The sequence below is a fragment of the Amia ocellicauda genome, chromosome 2 (genome assembly GCF_036373705.1).
Source record: "Amia ocellicauda isolate fAmiCal2 chromosome 2, fAmiCal2.hap1, whole genome shotgun sequence".
Taxonomy (NCBI): domain Eukaryota; kingdom Metazoa; phylum Chordata; class Actinopteri; order Amiiformes; family Amiidae; genus Amia; species Amia ocellicauda.
The window spans coordinates 28,164,150-28,184,174 of NC_089851.1; positions in this window are offsets into that span (position 1 = coordinate 28,164,150).

Here is a 20,025-nt window from a genome sequence, read left to right on the forward strand (position 1 = left end):
CCCTCTTGCTGCTAAACATATCTGAATCCAAATATAAAGAGGTCATTTACAATAATACATTAATTACACACGGTCATATATTCTCATAAATACATGTTTGTTTGTTTTTTTCAATTGCAAACAAGAAGGTGACAGATGTGTCACACTAGAGAATGGTGCTCTGAGATAGTTACACTGGATTTAATACCAGTACAAGCATTGAAGCACTTAGGAAATAGATGTAATCTCTAAAATAGTTGCTTTGCTTCTCTCGTCCATATACTTACTTTTCTGTATTTCTGTATTTATTAATTCAGTGTGTATTATTATGAGCCACTTACAGCTGGGAAAGTAATTTTAAATTTAATGTATTACAATTTTTAACACTTTGCATATTACCCAACTGATCACCATGCATGATTGTAACTGGTTTGTCATCATTTTAAAGAAAGAAATAAGTTGCCATAGCTGTTTTGCCTCTTTGTTGAATATTGGTTATTGATAACACTTGTGCATTTGTTTCATTGGAGCATACTAATAAAAATTCCTTGTGAGATATTGATATTAATTGAATTGGCTTTCTTACGTAGTATATCCCATCATTGTTTATATATTGTCACCCTCCACTCTTCTGCTGAGCTCTGGAAGGGTGACAATAATTAAACTTAGCCCACAGATTCCACTGGTCTCAGAACTTGAAAAAGTAAATGTCTTTATTCCACAGTGTGGGGAAATGGAGAAATTCTCCTCAGGTCCACACTACAAAAGCCTTGGCCTTAAAAGGTAAAACTCCAGGTACAAAAACAATCCAAAGCAAAACAAAACAAAACACTCACTGGGTTTGTAAAAAAGAAAGCAAACTAGCTACAAACATGTAGCTTGGTCAAGCATTAGAAAAGCTGCTCTTTCATGTCACGGCCCAAACACGCTCGCTGCTCGCTTCCCGCTTCCCACTTCCTTTATACCTTAAGCCTCACCCCCTAGTTACTACAGGGCTTCCCTTAAATAACCAGTATGACAGGTTTCTGTAACCCCATTCCCACAACAAACCCACACAACCACAACACAATCCCAAGGTTACATCGAAATACATGTATACCGGTACCTATCTATAGAGATCTTCTATATTAAGTCCACTGTTTCTGTCCTTGTTAGCTGAATGTTAAATGTTTGTTAAGATTGTGCATGTTATGTGAGCTCACATGTTAGTGTATGTTCTTTCCATGTTGTGGTGGAATCCTTTTGAACAGGTAAGTCAGTGTTTATTTGATTGTCCATAATGTCACAAGGCTCTGTCAGACTGTGTATAGGTCAGGAACATGGCCATTGCTGCTGACCATGTGATGTACCAGCATCACACAACTACTGGCACTAGCATACATATATGGATAGAAATATCACCATACAGTTCATGGATCCTGTTACACACCATGTGATATTGTTTTTAGAGGTTAGGTTAATTAATTGAATGTTTGTGTTACATTTACGTATCAATTGATCTTTTTATTATATAGAGAACCTTTCAAGCCACACATTTAAAAATACTTTACTGAAAAAAGGGGAGAGCGCAGGGTACAATAATAATGTGCAAAATACACATGTATTCAAACTATATTTCAATTAATAATCACATATAAATACATTCACGGACACGTGGTACATGTCTTCTCCCTCTGAATATACAAGATCAGCAAGAGGCAAGTGTGCATAAAAATATATTTTCTAAGCAAGTTATGTGAAAGGTAGGTGAAATATTGGGCACACAGTAAGCTGGTAAAAATAAGTTAAATTATGAGTTATGGGATCATGGTTAAGACTTGATTTTCAAAAGCTGGCAGAGGATTCAGTAATGACTAAGGGCAGGAGGTGTTTATTAGAGACTGTAACATACTTGCATCTTATCAACTCAATCAAAGTGGTAGCACAAATCCCTCCTAAATTATATTAATTTAAAAAAATTCTGCTGATTCTATTCTTGGATAAATAATTCACAAACTTATTTTTTCTGTTGTTTCTTCAAATATTTTCCCCAAACTCTATTTTCCAAATAATGTATTATATTGTACAGTGCAATTTCTTATATTGTTTAGTGATTAAATGTGCTCTATGAAGTTGTGGATCAATTGTTGTAACCTTTTTTCTACACCTGAGAGATGTGGAGGAAGACAGATTGAGTTTGTTAACAGTGTTTTAGCATTCCTTCAGATGTGGTAATAGGTATGTCTGCCAGACATCAGAGGCTGGTCAAGTTATTCAAAAATAAATGAAGGATGTCCAATAACTGTCAAGCCAGATATCTGGAGGGTTGTTGTAAGAGCACTTACTTGACTTCCTTACTCCCTTCCCTGCTTTATTAGATTTACCTTTATAAAACAGCAATCCTGTGATATTTTCCTGTGCTCTCATTAGCTCAGTAGCATCCGAAGCAGTGTAGTGCTGTGTGTTAAAGCAGTGCTTGTATTAATCTGACTGGGCACTCTCTGACTTCCTTTCCTTTTGAAACTGAGAACTTCAACTGAGTGGAAGACTTTGCGGTTTTTATTTCTGATAATTTGTTGGGTAATCAAAACAAACACAATAATTCTGCAGACGATTGGGTTGGAAGAAATGTCATCATAATATGTTATAAAATTCCCTTCTAGTGTTATACAATTCTCCCTTTATTTAATATTTTCTGAACATATTAAAAAAAAAAGTGTGAGAAGAATTTGTTCAGGCAGGGGCAGGAATATTCATCACGTCATCGTTGCCAGCACTGTCACACTGAGTTATGGCCAGGTCACTGTGAACTGATGATCTCTCTATCTGTGTATACTCTGCAGACTTCAACATTGTAATCATGCCTAACAAGCACATTGAATGTTTCCTGTGTTATGCCATCTGAAGGCATCAATAGCAGAACTTATACCACTGCAGCAAAAAAATAAATACATAAATAAATAAATTAAAAACTTGATTAACTACAGCACTTTCAAGACACCTTGCATAATCATTACTTTTATCAAGAAAAACATTATTGTTTTCATCTAGCTGGGAAAGGACCTTCACAAATGTCCATCAATATTCTGGCAGTTTATTTCCAGGATGACTTGCTTCCTTTTTTTTGTTGTTAAACTTGAAATGCTGCTATATATACAGTTAGGTCCATAAATATTTGGGCATTGACACAATTGTCATAATTTTGGCTCATTTTGGCTCTTCACCTTAAAGTCGTGGGTTGCTTTCGCAGTATGTTTGAGTTAATTATCCATCTGCACTGTGAAGCGCCGTCCAATGAGTTTTGAAGCATTTGGCTGAATCTGAGCAGATAATACAGCCCCAAACACTTCAGAATTCATCCTGCTGCTTTTGTCAGCAGTCACATCATCAATAAATACAAGGGAACCATTTTTAAATGGGGGGACCACATATAAAAATAGGTGTAATTCCAACACTGTTCACCCAATTCTGTTCTACCATCAAATTAAAGATGAAAGTCTAGATATAAAGCATGTCTGGTTTCCTTTTAAATCCAATGTGGTGGCGTACAGAGACAAAATGACAATGTGTCACTGTCCAAATATTTATGGACCTAACTCTATGTATGTATGTGTGTGTGTATATATATATATATATATATATATATATATATATATAGAGAGAGAGAGAGAGAGAGAGAGAGAGATAGATAGATAGATAGATAGATAGATAGATAGATAGATAGATAATCAAAAGCTAAATCATCCATTTCTCTTTCATTCCATTTTTGATGTCTATTTTTTTTTTTGAGACTTGAGATTTCATTCACACAATCCAACACAGCAATTTGCTCTTTCAAGGATATCTTTTGTCTCTTTGTCCCTGAACATATTGATCCATATTAAATTCAAACCATCAAATGCATCTTACTTGAAAGTTTCCTGCATTATGAGGCTTTTAGAGACATACACCTATGATAAGAGATTGCATTTGGGAAACCTAGCAAAAGGTGTTTGATAGGTACTGAACGGAGGCCTTAAAGGGTTTTGAAACAAGGTGAGTCAACTGAGGAGGTAAGCACATCAATTTAAAAACCTATGATTTTCATTTCTGTTTTGAGTAATTTAGCTTTGCTGTGTGGGTCATGGCTTTATCATATAGAAAAAAACAAACCCTTCACCCACAAGTCACTTTCCTTAGGCAATGGTACTGTATACCATTGAAGAATCAAATTATACTGTACCTTTTCATATGTAGTTTATATTTCTACTATTTCTCATGTTTATGCACTGGTAGCTTTAGGCTGCAAAAGTGGAAGAAAACATCTGTGTTTGATGTTTTTAGGATATTTTATAAAATGCCATATTTTGACCTTGAGGGTTTTTTTTTGTATTATTATTTCTGTTAATCCCTATACATTAACCCTTTGAAGCATACTGCTGTCTGCTGCTATGTCCATTGCTGACTGTTCCCCAGGAAGTACAGCCACACCCATTCACTTATACTGTAACTATCATTTAAACAATGTTGACCTCCCACCCCCACCCCCCTTCATGTTATTGTTATTATTGGAAAAATGTGTTTCAAAACTACAAGCAATTACATTCATAATTATATTTTCAAAGAAATAAAATAAATTGAGCAAGACAAATTGAGATATGTAACATTACAAAACTACAATTAGGCTATCTAACTACACTGTGTGAGAGAAGTTGTTAATGGAGTCAAAATCACAGCTCTCTATCTTATTTCTTTAGGTCATATTTATGTAACAAAATAATAAGAAAAATAAAATCAACCATATGTTATAATCAGTAAACATTTGTTTTCTTCAAATTTGTCTTTAGTGTTAAATATGTAATGCTTGCTGTAGTTACATGTGGCAGCTATCAAAAGGATTTTCCAGATAATGTAAGTTTGAAGGCTGTTTACCATGGGATCGCTATAAAATGTTGACAGACAGACCTCTTACCCAGACCAAATGCAAGCAGTCAAAATGTGCCAGACCCTCCACTGTCTTTTTAGCCAACTCACAGTGGGAGTGCAAGTGAATTAAATGAAAATAATCCTAATCATACATTGTCTACCCTTTCATGACACGATCCTCAATAATGTGTTTAGTGTCTCAGCAACCATATTACAGCCTTAAGTGCAGACATGTAGGCTATGAAATCCAGAAATGGTTTGAGAATAAAATAAATGTATTTTAAAGTTAATCAATTATAGAATAAAGCATGATTTTCAGCACACATTTCAAACTCACACTCTCGGGCCCAACAGTGTGTTTACGTGTCAAAGAGTTAATAAACGGCGCTCGGACCAATTGTTTGTGTCTTATGGCGTATGAACACAGGGCCTTATGTGTTCAAAGCAGCGCCTCACACACTGGATTGTGGACGCTCTTACCATGGCCTATGAGTCGACTGGGGCCTCTTGTGCCTGAACACCTGGTGGACCACTCGACTCAAGGTCTAGCCTCGTCATGGGACACTTTTTTCAAGGTGCCCCCTTGGTAGACATTTGTGAGGCTGTGAATTGGGCCTTGCCGCACACCTTTATTCATTTTTATAGGTTAAACGTGACAGGACCGACCTCCCTCTATTGGGAACCTGGTTTTGGCCACAGCTGAGCCTCAGTAGTGCTGTGAGAGATGGGCTCCTGGCCTTGTAAAGCTCTCCTATGTCAGCACATCCTGGTAGGCTCAGCCTCGAATGGAGCTTGAAAGAACCGCTTCCCTTCCTCCACACTATGCCCTCCAGTTGAGCTGCTCCTGGATTTTGTGAATAGTCCCCTGTAGAGCGTTGTCTCCAGAGCCTGTTCATGCTGCCACGCAGGTGCTGTTGCCTTGGTAGGCCGCCTTGTATAAACTTCGTTCATTCGTTCATTCAGTTGCGCCCTGTCTAGCCTACTGTGTGTTCGTGTTCCTTGGTACACAGTACAGCTTGTGATCCACTCCTAGCTGCGCTAGTGTGCAGGAAGAGACCACTCTTGTACTAAGCAGAGGGGCGCATGAGCTGGCCTCCTTTGTATATAGTTTGTTGTAACAAACCATTGTTTGAGGGTGTAGGTGCTGTCGGCCTTCTCCACTATGAATTACTTCCCAGTAGTGAGTGACGGAAGTCTTGCTCCTGGGCAGTCCCTCAATCCAGAGCCGGTAAGTCGAGGCCCCCCTAGCAGATTCAGCTTCGGGACAGGCTTCCTCATCAGTCCGCTGCCCTCCTCCATTTTGACTGATGAGTTATACAGTAACCCCTCCCCCTTTGGGCAATGCTTTAGACTTGAAAGATTACAATTTGTTGCAAAAGTCTGCAAGGTCATTCGGGAGTCCAGTCTCCCAGCAAAGAGGAAGTCCCTGTGTGTGCGTCACATTATATACAAACAGGAAGCTGGAAGAGGCTGTCTGAGTGACACACACAGGGGCCTGTCTGCAGCTTGGATAAAAAAAACAAATTTGATAACGCTCGAATGTAAACAAGCTAAACCCTTCCCCCTTTGGGCAATTTTATTTTTTTACGATAACTGTGGTTGCATACGCAACCTATCACTAGTGGCAATTGGATCAATACAATGCAAATAATGCAATAATATAGAATGTGAAAATATGAATAAGTGAAAACAGAATGTAAGGATTAAAAATAAAATGCATAAGTGAATGCAAATAAACAAATCGATGATAGTGCTACAGGTGCAATGACAGCATATATTTAAAAATAATAATAAGGCAATTAAGCTGATCAAAATTATCTTTAACATAACATATTTATAGTATTGGTCCTGAGTTTCATTATTAAATTCAAAATGTCTTGGCTGCGCAGTTTAAGGCCTTATTCAATCTTTATTGTAGCTTCTTTCTTCTAAAGTAGACTATTTATTCCCATTATTCACTGGACCATTTATCTGAGGTAAATGATTATCCGTGGGCTAGAGATAGTCCCTTTGTCTTTTTGCTGATGAAGCTGAACACAAAGACACAAAAATCTCTTTATGGGTAATGTAATGCCTAGAGATTCTCTTTAAATTATGAATATATGTTAACTTCCTTGGCTTGTAAGATTATAATAGTAATTTGCATACAGACCAAATGGATACTGAGAAATCCCAAGTTTGTTTTAATTACAAAGGAAGTTTCCATAGCTATAATGTATGTGCTCATTTCATACTTCTGATAGCTTTTCAATTTATCCAACTCACTTAATTTATGCATCCCTATTTAATGCTGCTCAAACAACTCATACACTCTAGGGCACCTTATCTTTTCTTCCTACAATTAAACCATACAATTGCTTTATTAAAAGGGACACATTAAGGTGTTTAGTATTCAGACTTTTCAATTTCCATGAAATTTTCTTTGAAAGTTAATCATCTTCAACAGCCCTGTGAAGATACATTCATGCAAGAAATCAGTTCAAAGGGAAACACGTTGTGAAACCTCAGTAGTTTAAAAAGGAAACATAAATTATTTCTATTATCATTATTACTAAGAAAATCTTAATTAAGCATGCATCATTACTTGTTTTTATTTTTATTTCTCAAGTAAATCTGTATTGCAGAGAAATTACAATATTTTGTACTTAAAAATAATATATATATATATATATATATATATATATATATATATATATATAAACTGAGTTACATTTTAATTGTAGGATTCTTGTAATCATCACACATATCTAAGGTATAAATATGTTAAAATGTTAATCTGACTGAAATTAAACAAAACAAAACAAAAACATATTGTTATGTAGATGCTCTAGGCTCAGTTGGGATTGGGATGAGACAGACAGATGAAATAGGCAGAGGTCATTTATTTATTAATTAAATAAATGAATACAAATGTACCCAGAATACCATCTAAAGTATAAATAGTGGCTGTAGAAATATTTTAATTCCAAATCCATATACACACACAATTCCTTCATCCGAAAGTCTACTGTGAAACTCTTGATTTATGTCTAGATCTGATTGTATTGCATGCTTTAAGAACCTACTAAGTCCAAAAAGCATAAAGACAATTAGCATCCTCTTAAATGTTTATGAATCATGTGCTAATTAGTGTCTGCTTCTCTAGCAACACATTACAACATATTTGTAACTTGCTTAAAAATATATTTAGTGTGGGATGATGAGTTGATGAATCGAGTGTAAAATTAACCTTCAGCAATATATTTAAATGTCAATCTGAGATCAACCTTACTCTCGTCTTTTTATTAGAACATGCCAGGCCAAATACTAAAATAGCTCCAGCACAAGAATGCATTTCTGGCCTGAGGTACCTTATCCATGTCATAAGATTCAGAATATAAAACTATCTATGTTGTCTGAAAATCATGATGGATCTGAAAAAAGTTATACAAAAAAACATGGTTTTGTTTGATGAATTTTTAATGCATTCTTAAATATTCTATCAACTGAAGATTCACTGAATACAGAGTCCTGAAGTGAGGAGGCTTGACACAGAAATCATGCAAGCACAAAACATCACATATCAAAAAACATATATATATATATATATATATATATATATATATATATATATATATATATAAATGGGAGGTCTATGGCGAGTTACATTAATAGTTAAACATAGATACAAGGATAGATAAATGGATATAATTCTTAAAATAACCATAACAAACCAACATAATTGATCATGTTGCATAAACTCACAGAAAATTCAGTGTTTATCATGGAATTGGAAACAGAATGACCAGTTAAGCTCTTCAATAACTAATCATACAATTTCACAGCATCAATTATATAACAATGTTCACGTCCTCTCCTCCTCTTAGTAATTGCAAATTAAATGCATAACACTTTAAATAGCTCCCAGCTGCAATAGGAAAGCAAACAGCATTCGTGTGACATGCAATTTATCTCCGCAAGAAGGAACTTGTCCCTTCTAATATTTTGGATGGGTCACATCTGCAAGTTTAAATTTTAATTACCAAATGACTTACAAATAACCAGCGTGAGATAAACACTATGCTTTGACAGGCTAGCTGTCAGGAGAGGAAAAGAAAGACAACAAAGTTCAGTTCACAGCAACACAAATAAAATGCCTCCAGGGAGTTTATTTTAAACTTTGTAGTGGGTAGGCTTTTGGTAGTAGAAAATATATATATCAGCCTCTAGAGTTACAGTCTAAAGAAATGAAAAGAAACAAAACAGCGGTCAGGGTGCTGCACAGCTATATAGGACGGCATCTGGGTTTCTCTACCACAAAACAACAAAGGTTAAGTAGATAAAGGCACAGCTCAGATGAAGGTCTCGCTCATTACCAACAGACTTGTATCAGCTGAAATATGATGCTGGCCTGAGATACATCCATTGGTACTAAGTAGATCTCAACCCTACATCCAACCAACGCTGAGCCGTGAAAGGCCCGCCAAACATTTCCGTGTGGCTTATAAAAATGATATGTAAAGAGCGGTACTATTCTCCAAATACTGAACACGTTCTGGAAAAAAACACTTTTAATGTCTGCGTTGGGGAATCAAGGGAGTGAAAAAGCCACAGAGGAAACGAGTCATTTAAAAAGCTGGTAAGAAAATCTTGCCACTATAACCTGTAATGCATGGGTGTCAAACTCAAGTCCCGCAGGCCCACAATGGTTTTAATCCGGCCCCTGCAAAGGTGGTGTGTCATTAATTAATTAGGCCCACGACAGCTTGTGAATGCGGAAATTACGTGTGAAAACTACAATTCCCATCAGCCATTGCAATTGTCATTGGCGCGAGGTAGGGTTTTAACAGCCAATCAAAGGCTGAGTTACTGTCCATGTGCTGTACTTTCAGTCATCTGCAAAAAACTCAACTCAAAATGTCCTAGAAAAGAAAAATCGACAAGGAAGGTAGAGTGTTTCAGGAAAGGTGGGAGTGGGAATATCTGTTTGTGAAGCAGAGTTTAAAACCTGCATGCCTCGTTTGTAAGGAGAGTTTAGTCGGGATGAAATAATTCAATATACCGCGGCACTACGACTAAACACAAAGAAGTACTGGGTGTTTGGAGAGAGCAGAGGCTGCACAAAGTGTCTGAATTAAAATAAACTACAGCAAACCATGTGTAGCAGGTGGCTACAATTTAAGTCTAATAGGGTTTCTCAGTTTGATGCATTGTTCCCTAATTTCAGCCGGTGTCCTAATTGACTAATTGTCAAGTTATTGCTATTTAAACTTGCTGTTATTTTAACTACGCAAGAGACGCTATTTCACCGACACGGGGCCATCGTAGCACTGTTTGTGATGTTAAGTAGTTGCATTGGGTTTCACTAATGGGTTGTTTCTATTATTGGTTTTGTTTTTTACTTTGCACTATTTGGTTCTTTGTTCTTTTGTATTTGTACTGTATTTGGTTTCACGTGTGGCTATATTTTACGGTCTTTATTGTCATTAGGTTGTTCTGTTTAAACTCCTATTTTCGATTATTCTTTTGGTTTGATTAAGATCGCTGCTCACTGCACAAGTACAAAAGGAGAACTTACTTTACTCTTAACAAGACCTGTGGAGATGACGCAGTATGCAAGTCGTTTTTAATTGATACAGTCCTGCATCAATGACACACTGAAGGCGAAGGTTCAGCCCTTATTACAGCGCCAGCACCACAGACCCGCCTGCGCACTGCAATCCTCAGTGTGTGAAGCGCAGACCTGAAGCTCAAAAAATCCCCCCAAACATCACATCTGCACCAAATCCCCCCAAACATCACAACATCTGCACCAGATCCCCCCAAACATCACATCTGCACCAGATCCCCCCAAACATCACAACATCTGCACCAAATCCCCCCAAACATCACAACATCTGCACCAAATCCCCCCAAACATCACAACATCTGCACCAGATCCCCCCAAACATCACATCTGCACCAAATCCCCCCAAACACCACAACATCTGCACCAGATCCCCCCAAACATCACAACATCTGCACTCCATACTGAACATCACTTCAGCACAACACATTACACTGGACATTGACAAGCTAGTCTCACGAAAAAGGTGTCGGGTCTTCTCAACAAATGAACCCCCTCAGAGCAGCGATTAGTTCAGATGTATGTTTTGAATAATTGTAAATGTTATAATTCTAACTAACTATTTAAATTTAGAGTGTTGCCAATTTATTTCAATCGACAGTGAATTATAAATAGGGATGAGCAAATATTTATGCGGCCCTCGAATGAAACTTGAATGATCATATGGCCCGTGGTGAAATTGAGTTTGACACCCCTGCTGTAATGTATTACATGTTATTTATGTAATGTGTTTATTTGTAGTAGTCACTGTAGAATGTCTAGCAAACAATTGCAATAACACTACCTTAAAGTAAATACTTCATTAGATAGCCACAAGTTATGTGTGAGTAGTGAAAATGAACAGTGATGCATTCAACTGCAATACTTCACCTCTGAATTCAGTCAACCTAATTTACTGAAACTGATTTACACTTCTGTTAGAGAGAATATGGAGACAATGGGTACATGGGAAAACTATATCAGGCCAAGGCAGTGTTTGTTTAATGTATTCCTAGTTTCTGTAAGATTTTGCCTTCTGTTACTTTGAGATTATTTACTATTGCTTAGGGTCCTTCTTAAACCGTGTAATTAACTTCCTTAGTGAACACCTGTGTAAAATATTTAGACTGTGCATCTGCCATTCCCTCTTAAATAACTTACAACTTCCTTGACAGATCTTTTGCTTTGTTGGAAAATAAATAAATATACATTTTATTCACAATTGCAATATGTTTGCTGTATCTCTCTTAAGCTAAGGTCACACTACACAAATTGTAGCCCGATGTGACCCTCCCAACGAATCTACACTGCTCGTCACGACAAGCAGTTTGGCTGGGACGCGTCCCCACTACCGATGAATGTGTAATGTGAAACGGTTTGCGATGCAATCACTTGCCCTCTAATCCATTTGTAAGCTAGTTGGAGCCACTACGATTTTAACACATGTTTAATATTTATGACTTGAATCGGCACATGTGTCTCTTATGGTGAGATGATCAGCTACACATTCTGAGAACGGAGACCGGCAGCAGCCAGCTGATTGAAGAAAACCAAAAAATACAAGAAGAATAAACATGCCAAGAGTATTTGAAAGCTATCTAATCAACACACAATACCAACTGGTTACATGCTAATGAAGCATCCTTAAATTAATAATAATAATAATAATAATAATAATAATACTTTTGAACATCACCATGAATTTGATTAAGTTCAATTCATTGAGCAAGGTACATTGTTTGCATTTAATAGCACAGTTTTAATACTGCAGTGTCCATGTGAAAATTCAAATAATCTTTATTCTTGCAGACTATATCTTCACTAGGGTGTTTAATCAGTTGTATCCACATATTCACATACTGTTTAAAAGATAATGATGCATTTGTGAATTGTGTTTTGATATACACTGTCCTTCCATGAAAAATGTACTTGTCTTGTATTCTTTCAGGCAGCTTATACATTTTTTGTGATTTGCACATTATTGTATATACATATTCTCTATTTTCATATTGATTACTACCAAAGATAAATGTAACTCTTAAAAGATTGTGTCCCGTTAAAAAGTGGGATATATATATAAAGTACTGTGCAAACGTTTTAGGCAGGTGTGAAAAAATGCTGTAAAGTAAGAATGCTTTCACAAATAGACATGTTAATAGATTATATTTATCCATTTATCAAATAAATAGGCCTGTTGCTCCAAAACAAATTAAATAATTTTGGTCTTAAATTTAAGTAATTTTTTAAGCCTAACCTACACCAGGCTTAAATGGGAAAAGGTATCTCTTGTTATAGAAACTGACATGAAACCAACATGGCAGCACATATGCCAGGTAATTTCGATTTTTTTTTATATGATAGGGCATACATACAAAGTAGTTAAACTTCCATTAATAATAGTTGCAACTAATTTGACACTGAAATGTTTAATTTAATTAATAAAACCTGCATTAATACTTTAGGTGAACTATTACAATATAAATGCAAATATATTATTTAGTATCTATTATAAAGAATGACAACTGTATTAACAAACAACTCTTAATAAATTACAATAATACTTTTCTCCTTCCCCTTTTAACTCGAATCTTGCCATTTTTAAATGTAACATTTGATTTCTAGATCAAGTTTTTCCCTTTACAACTAAAGATTTACCTTCTGTAGTTCCAACACTTCAACGTAAAGGTCCTCTCTTTGAACCTATTTTTTCTTTTTTTAGTCTAAATGGGGCTGACATCTTCAGAATCCGTTTTCTTATGATTAGTTGCTCAACTATTGCAAGTTTTCCATCTTCAGTGAAATTTATATTTTTTACTTTACATGCAGCCATTTTATTTTCCGTTCTCAAAAAAAAAAATAAGACCAGACTTTGCTGATTAGCAACAACAGGTAAGCCAGGGCTGACGTAAGACCCGAGGGGTTTTGTTTCGTGCAACGGTCTTATCGTGAGGTCTTACACAAGTCCAATTTCACAGGACTTAGACTAAGGCTAAGACTCAAAGTAAGACCTTTTTAGTGCATAGTTCTTAATATATATATACAGTGAGGGGAAAAAAGTATTTGATTCCCTGCTGATTTTGTACATTTGCCCACTGACAAAGAAATGATCAGTCTACAATTCTAATGGTAGGTGTATTTTAACATTGAGAGACAGAATAACAACAAAACAATCCAGAAAAACGCATTTCAAAAAAGTTATAAATTGATTTGCATGTTAATGAGTGAAATAAGTATTTGATCCCCTATCAATCATCAAGATTTCTGGCTCCCAGATGTCTTTTATACAGGTAACGAGCTGAGATTAGGAGCACTCTCTTAAAGGGAGTGCCCCTAATCTCAGCTCGTTACCTGTATAAAAGACATCAATCAATCAGATTCCAAACTCTCCACCATGGCCAAGACCAAAGAGCTGTCCAAGGATGTCAGGGACAAGATTGTAGACCTACACGAGGCTGGAATGGGCTACAAGACCATCGCCAAACAGCTTGGTGAGAAGGTGACAACAGTTGGTGCAATTATTCGCAAATGGAAGAAACACAAAATACCTGTCAGTCTCCCTCGGTCTGGGGCTCCATGCAAGATCTCACCTCGTGGAGTTTCAATGATCATGAGAACAGTGAGGAATCTGCCCAGAACTACACGGGAGGATCTTGTTAATGATCTTAAGGGAGCTGGGACCATAGTCACCAAGAAAACAATTGGTAACACACTACGCCGTGAAGGACTGAAATCCTGCAGCACCCGCAAGGTCCCCCTGCTCAAGAAAGCACATGTACAGGCCCGTCTGAAGTTTGCCAATGAACATCTGAATGATTCAGAGGAGAACTGGGTGAAAGTGTTGTGGTCAGATGAGACCAAAATTGAGCTCTTTGGCATCAACTCAACTCGCCGTGTTTGGAGGAGGAGGAATGACCCCAAGAACACCATCCCCACCGTCAAACATGGAGGTGGAAACATTATGCTTTGGGGGTGTTTTTCTGCTAAGGAGACAGAACAACTGCACCGCATCAAAGGGACGATGGACGGGGCCATGTACCGTCAAATCTTGGGTGAGAACCTCCTTCCCTTAGCCAGGGCATTGAAAATGGGTCGTGGATGGGTATTCCAGCATGACAATGACCCAAAACACACAGCCAAGGCAACAAAGGAGTGGCTCAAGAAGAAGCACATTAAGGTCCTGGAGTGGCCTAGCCAGTCTCCAGACCTTAATCCCATAGAAAATCTATGGAGGGAGATGAAGGTTCGAGTTGCCAAACGTCAGCCTCGAAACCTTAATGACTTGGAGAGGATCTGCAAAGAGGAGTGGGACAAAATCCCTCCTGAGATGTGTGCAAACCTGGTGGCTAACTACAAGAAATGTCTGACCTCTGTGATTGCCAACGAGGGTTTTGCCATCAAGTACTAAGTCGAAGGGGTCAAATACTTATTTCCCTCATTAACATGCAAATCAATTATAACTTTTTTGTAATGCGTGTTTCTGGATTTTTTTTTTTTGTTATTCTGTCTCTCACTGTTAAAATACACCTACCATTAAAATTATAGACTGATCATTTATTTGTCAGTGGGCAAACGTACAAAATCAGCAGGGGATCAAATACTTTTTTCCCTCACTGTATATATATAGTGGTGTTTTCCATTTTTGTCATTTAATTTCATTGAACTGGTTTGATTCCAAATGCATCCAACTATGTGTCTACAACCAGATTTTCAAAAGTTATGTATTTTAAAATGTTTACAGTTCATTGTTTGTACAGTTCAAGTACTTGCCTTGCATTGTATCTGCATGTTTGTGGGGAGGGTGGGGACTGAACTGAACTAGCCTGTATTTATGCCTTCCTAGGGCATTGTCTTTGGTGATTCCATGGCTGTGTGATTGATTTTATACACCTGTATATGGGTGTGGCTGAAATAGCCGAATCCACTAATTAGAAGGGGTGTCCACATACTTTTGGCCATGTAGTGTATAAATACATATTTAGTGTCCAGTTGATGTTCCTAAACCAAAATGAGAATCCCATCTTCATATGCAATTGGATTTTTTTTTTTTGGTGCTTTTAGGGTTAATTTGTTTGAACATTAAAGTTGTTCTATACTACAATCCCCTCATTGGCAGATGAAAATTGCAGATTGGTGATGTTAAAATTAAAAATTATATTTAATTTTATGTTGGAGATTATCGCAGAAGGATTATTGCAAACTGACTATATTAGACAACACTGCAATGAGATCTTATTAAAATCACATCATGTAATTGTACATTTTAATGTTCCTAATGACAGCAGTTTAACTCGCACTGAATCCAGCAATCTTATGTAAGTGGCTACGAAAATTAATGTTCCCTGGCACCCACAATGATTGACAGTAAATGGAATAATTTAATGTGCATCTTCTCTCGCTCATAGTGCATAAAGATTTTTGACAGCTATTCTTGTTAATTCAGTACATTACTGAGTAATAGAAAAAGCTTTGTCATTTGTACATCCTATTTATGAATTCTTGAATTCCGCTGGTGTACTTTTTAATATAGATATATAGCTATTTTAACAGGATAGGTTAGGTAGAGCTCCTGTCTTATTTACTGGTATTCAAAGTGTAGGGATATCAATTAGTGAGACAGGTCTACTTAATGCATGCTTTGCAATTAAGGGGTTTTATATATCTGCCACAATTAGATTTTTCATTTAAGCTCTTATTTTTTTTAATTATTACATTGCAAGGAAATGTCTGTGTGCTTAAGAGAGCTCTATGCCAATTATCCACTTTTCATCTGTTTGAAAAATGTCCAAAAAGTAGACAGAAAAAAATACAAGTATTTTGTGAATGTGTACTAGTTTTGGATATTCAAAAGTTTTAGAAATTAGTATTTAGATGAATGGCATTGATCTCAAATGGTTTGGCTTTTCTACAACCTTATTCTCTCTGTAAAATATTGTACCAGATTGTCCTTTTCTCTGTTGATTATGATTGTATTATTTTTTGATAATAGAAATGTCCTGGGCTGATATATATTTGCCAAGTTGGATTGCTTTTAGCTTAATTGACTTGTATGTAGAAAAAGCTATAATTCTCTGTATATGCACATATGGGCAGGGCTTAGTTGAGGAAGATGTCCTCAAGCTACCTCAAAGAACGATATAAGCAGTGATTTAATCCTGTGTAAGGAGTTGTAGAGGTAAATGGAATTGAAAGCAAGTAGAGCTGCTGTGTATGGAGGGAATCTGGAACTGTGAAGATGGTGGTTGTTAGAAGGAGAGCGGTAATAGATACTTAAGTCCTCAAGGACCAGGACTGGGAAGCTGTGGGCTTAACAAAACTAAGTGAACCAGTGTCTCAAAATCTTTAGTGGTTACAATTTTCACATCACTGGCTTTAGCGTGGACATATTAACACACAGGAATGCTAACCCAAAACCAGTTTATGTGTGCCTTTATTTCTCCTCCTGAAACCCACATGACAACCAGGCAAGACATCAATCTGATTTTGTGTCTAAAATATATACACTATATTGTGTTATGCATATTTATGCTATGGAAACACCAAAGGAAGCTACTGATCACCACACTTCTTCAAACCATTTTGTTTGGCTGATTTGTCTAGACCTTTATTGTTTGATTTTGGTTAATCAGCCTTTCAGAAGTTCAAACAACCCCGATAGATTCATCTAGAAGGTAAATACTGTTTATTTTGGTCTAGACTCCCTTGACTAAGGGAATGATGACCTGGCCATGTGGATGAGGCTGTCGGGTCCCACCCACTAGGTGCAAAGGTGGCATTGTGAATGGAGGAGGGGCAAAGCAACAAATGCTGGGAAAGTGTGTTTGTTGACGTATATGTTTGGTTAGGTGGAAGTCAGGTGCATCTTCCTTTGAAACTTCAAATAGACCCCTGTAAATAACAGATGTTACTGACAAAGGAGTTACAATGTCATAGTAATTATTACAACTTCATATGTGTGTAGTTGACAGGTTTCTTAGGATCAGTTTGTGTCATTTTGCAGGCCTCTAATATAACAATTTTATTTTTATGTAGAAATGACCCTCACCTGCCCCCATCCATACAAATATATATTTGTAATGATGGATATACCATCATTCAATCTTAGTTCAGATAAATGTTTGCTCTTGGTTATTGAAATACGGATATACTAGTGCACTTAATATTTTTATTGTTTTGGACAGTAGATTATAATGTGTGTATGAATGCCTTGAGTAGTTTTGCCATCATAATATCAATAATGTTAACCAGGTATGCACTACTCTAGCAGGTGTAGTCATACATTCTCTCTAAACAGCTTTCATCCTGTAAGTATTACAGATCTATCATGAAGATTGATCCGGTATACATATGAGACTAATAAACTAAGAAATACCATCAGTTGAGAGCTATATAATTTTATGTTTCTGATTCACTCTTGCTGTCTTTCAATATACTATTTTGACAGCTCTCCTTACCTTCACACACTTCAGAACATGCCATTCTGCTGTCGTGGCAGGAACATTGTCTAAATATACGTTGTCAGTTGGTGTTGCCAACCGATAATTAACTCGTCTCACTGCTACAACCCTCCAAATAATATGCCGTCCAAAACATGCAATATCAAGTAATCTGCGTCTTTTCACATTGCACGGGGTTTCTGTCATGCAGCAAATTGAAGAAGGCTTGACACAATGCACCACCCTGTGGGAAATCTAGGAAATCACAATCATTAAAGATGTCTAGATCTGATGCCACAATGCCTTGCTTATAGTTTTAACTGCACTTTAAATGTTGGGTTTTACTCACTTTGATCTACTTGGAAGACCTTGTTTGAACTAGCTCATTGTAATACTTTGTTTAATGAAAAGAGACACCTTAACACTCAAGCACATTACAGAGTAGGTATAGAGCTTATTTTCTAAAGAATATAAATACTAATAAATTATAAATGCACTTAACCGTTTGTCTCTGGTGATAGCGGTTAAATTCTATATTTATCTACCAAATGTTAGTCAGTTTCATGCAACATAATCTTAAAAAAAACAAGCAAATAAATAAATAATATGTAATGGTAAAACAAACATTCTCAAAGTCTTTCAGTTTGCCTTTCTCACTGACAGAGAACAAAATGGGCTTTTTACTTATAGAAAGGGCATGTCCTGAATGATGATTAAACTGACATTACAATAAATTGACTCAGCTTGTAGATGAATTTTAATCTCTGCAGACTTTGCATTACAAGCAAGTGGCTGGGTGCCAAATAGATTGAAGTGTGACAGTGTGCTTTAGAAGACAGCTTAAGCACTGATGTGTGAAGAACCAATCAACGGAGTATTGCCTAAAAGAAATAATAATAACACATAACTCTGATGTTGGCACCCAAAAAATAAAGTACAGAAAAATGCTTAAAAAGCAGAGTAGTGCCAGATCAGATTTGAATGACGATGGTACAGCACTACAACTTCCTAGTCCGCATTTTAATCTTAGTAATGCACTTATAACTCATTATTGAGCTTTTAATGTTCGAAACAAAACTTTGTCTGTTTTACTAGTACAGTTTGCAACCTGTAGGTTTGAATAACATGTCCCACAAATATAGTGGCCACTATGTGAATGTTGTTGTTTTTATAAGGTCTGTGCATGCAGTAATACTTGAGACCATATAATGTGTCCCTACATGGAAAATCCTAAAACAAGAAAGGCAAATCTGCCACCTTTGGATTTTGTAGTAAATTAAAAATGGCCCAATACTAAAATCAGTGTGAATATATATTTAGTTGTATAATTTGTATTGTTATTCAGTCTTCTTAATCAAATCAGTAATCAGTACAATCATGTAATCAGTAAAGTTTGCGACTGGTTGAGAAAGAGAAGGGGGGTCTTCATTGTGGGTGACCATTGCTGAGTGAGATAAATAAAAAAAAAAAAGATCTCATCCAATATCCACAATTCAAACCTTTAGGCTTGTTCTGATCCAAAGGAGATCTTGAAAACCTAGAGCAAAGCGGATCCTTATTTCAAATCAAGACTGTGACCATCCTGCCAATCACAAATTCAAAACTAATATTTGACTGTGGTTTACCTCTGTGTGGAGAAGGCTCTGGCAAGTAATTAGCCTCTATCATATCAGATATTTGGAATTGGGTAGGTCTAAACAATATTGAGTAGGTTGGCATTTTGATTTAATCCAGCCCTAAGGTTTGGATTTAATAAAGAATTGCCAGCAAACACCAACTGCAAATTGCAAAGCCATGTTATGATAAGGGATTTCTGTTTGCCAAAGGCTTCCTATGTCAATCCAGTGGGTAAACCATCATCGGTACTGGGTTTGGAATTTGCAATTGGTGATTTGCTATATTCTGATTTAGTATGAGCATATGTTTCCTGTATTTATGGTCTCATATTGGTGATAGTTTTTGGTTCCTAATATCATTCTGCCATGTTGGTAATCCTAGAGCTACCTGATCATTCCCAATAACATATAATTTTGGAGATACTGAACTCATATGACAATTCTACTACACAAAGGCATGAAATTGGAATTCGCACAAGACTGTGACTTTGCGATACACTAACACTGTGACGGTGATGCCTATTCGGGC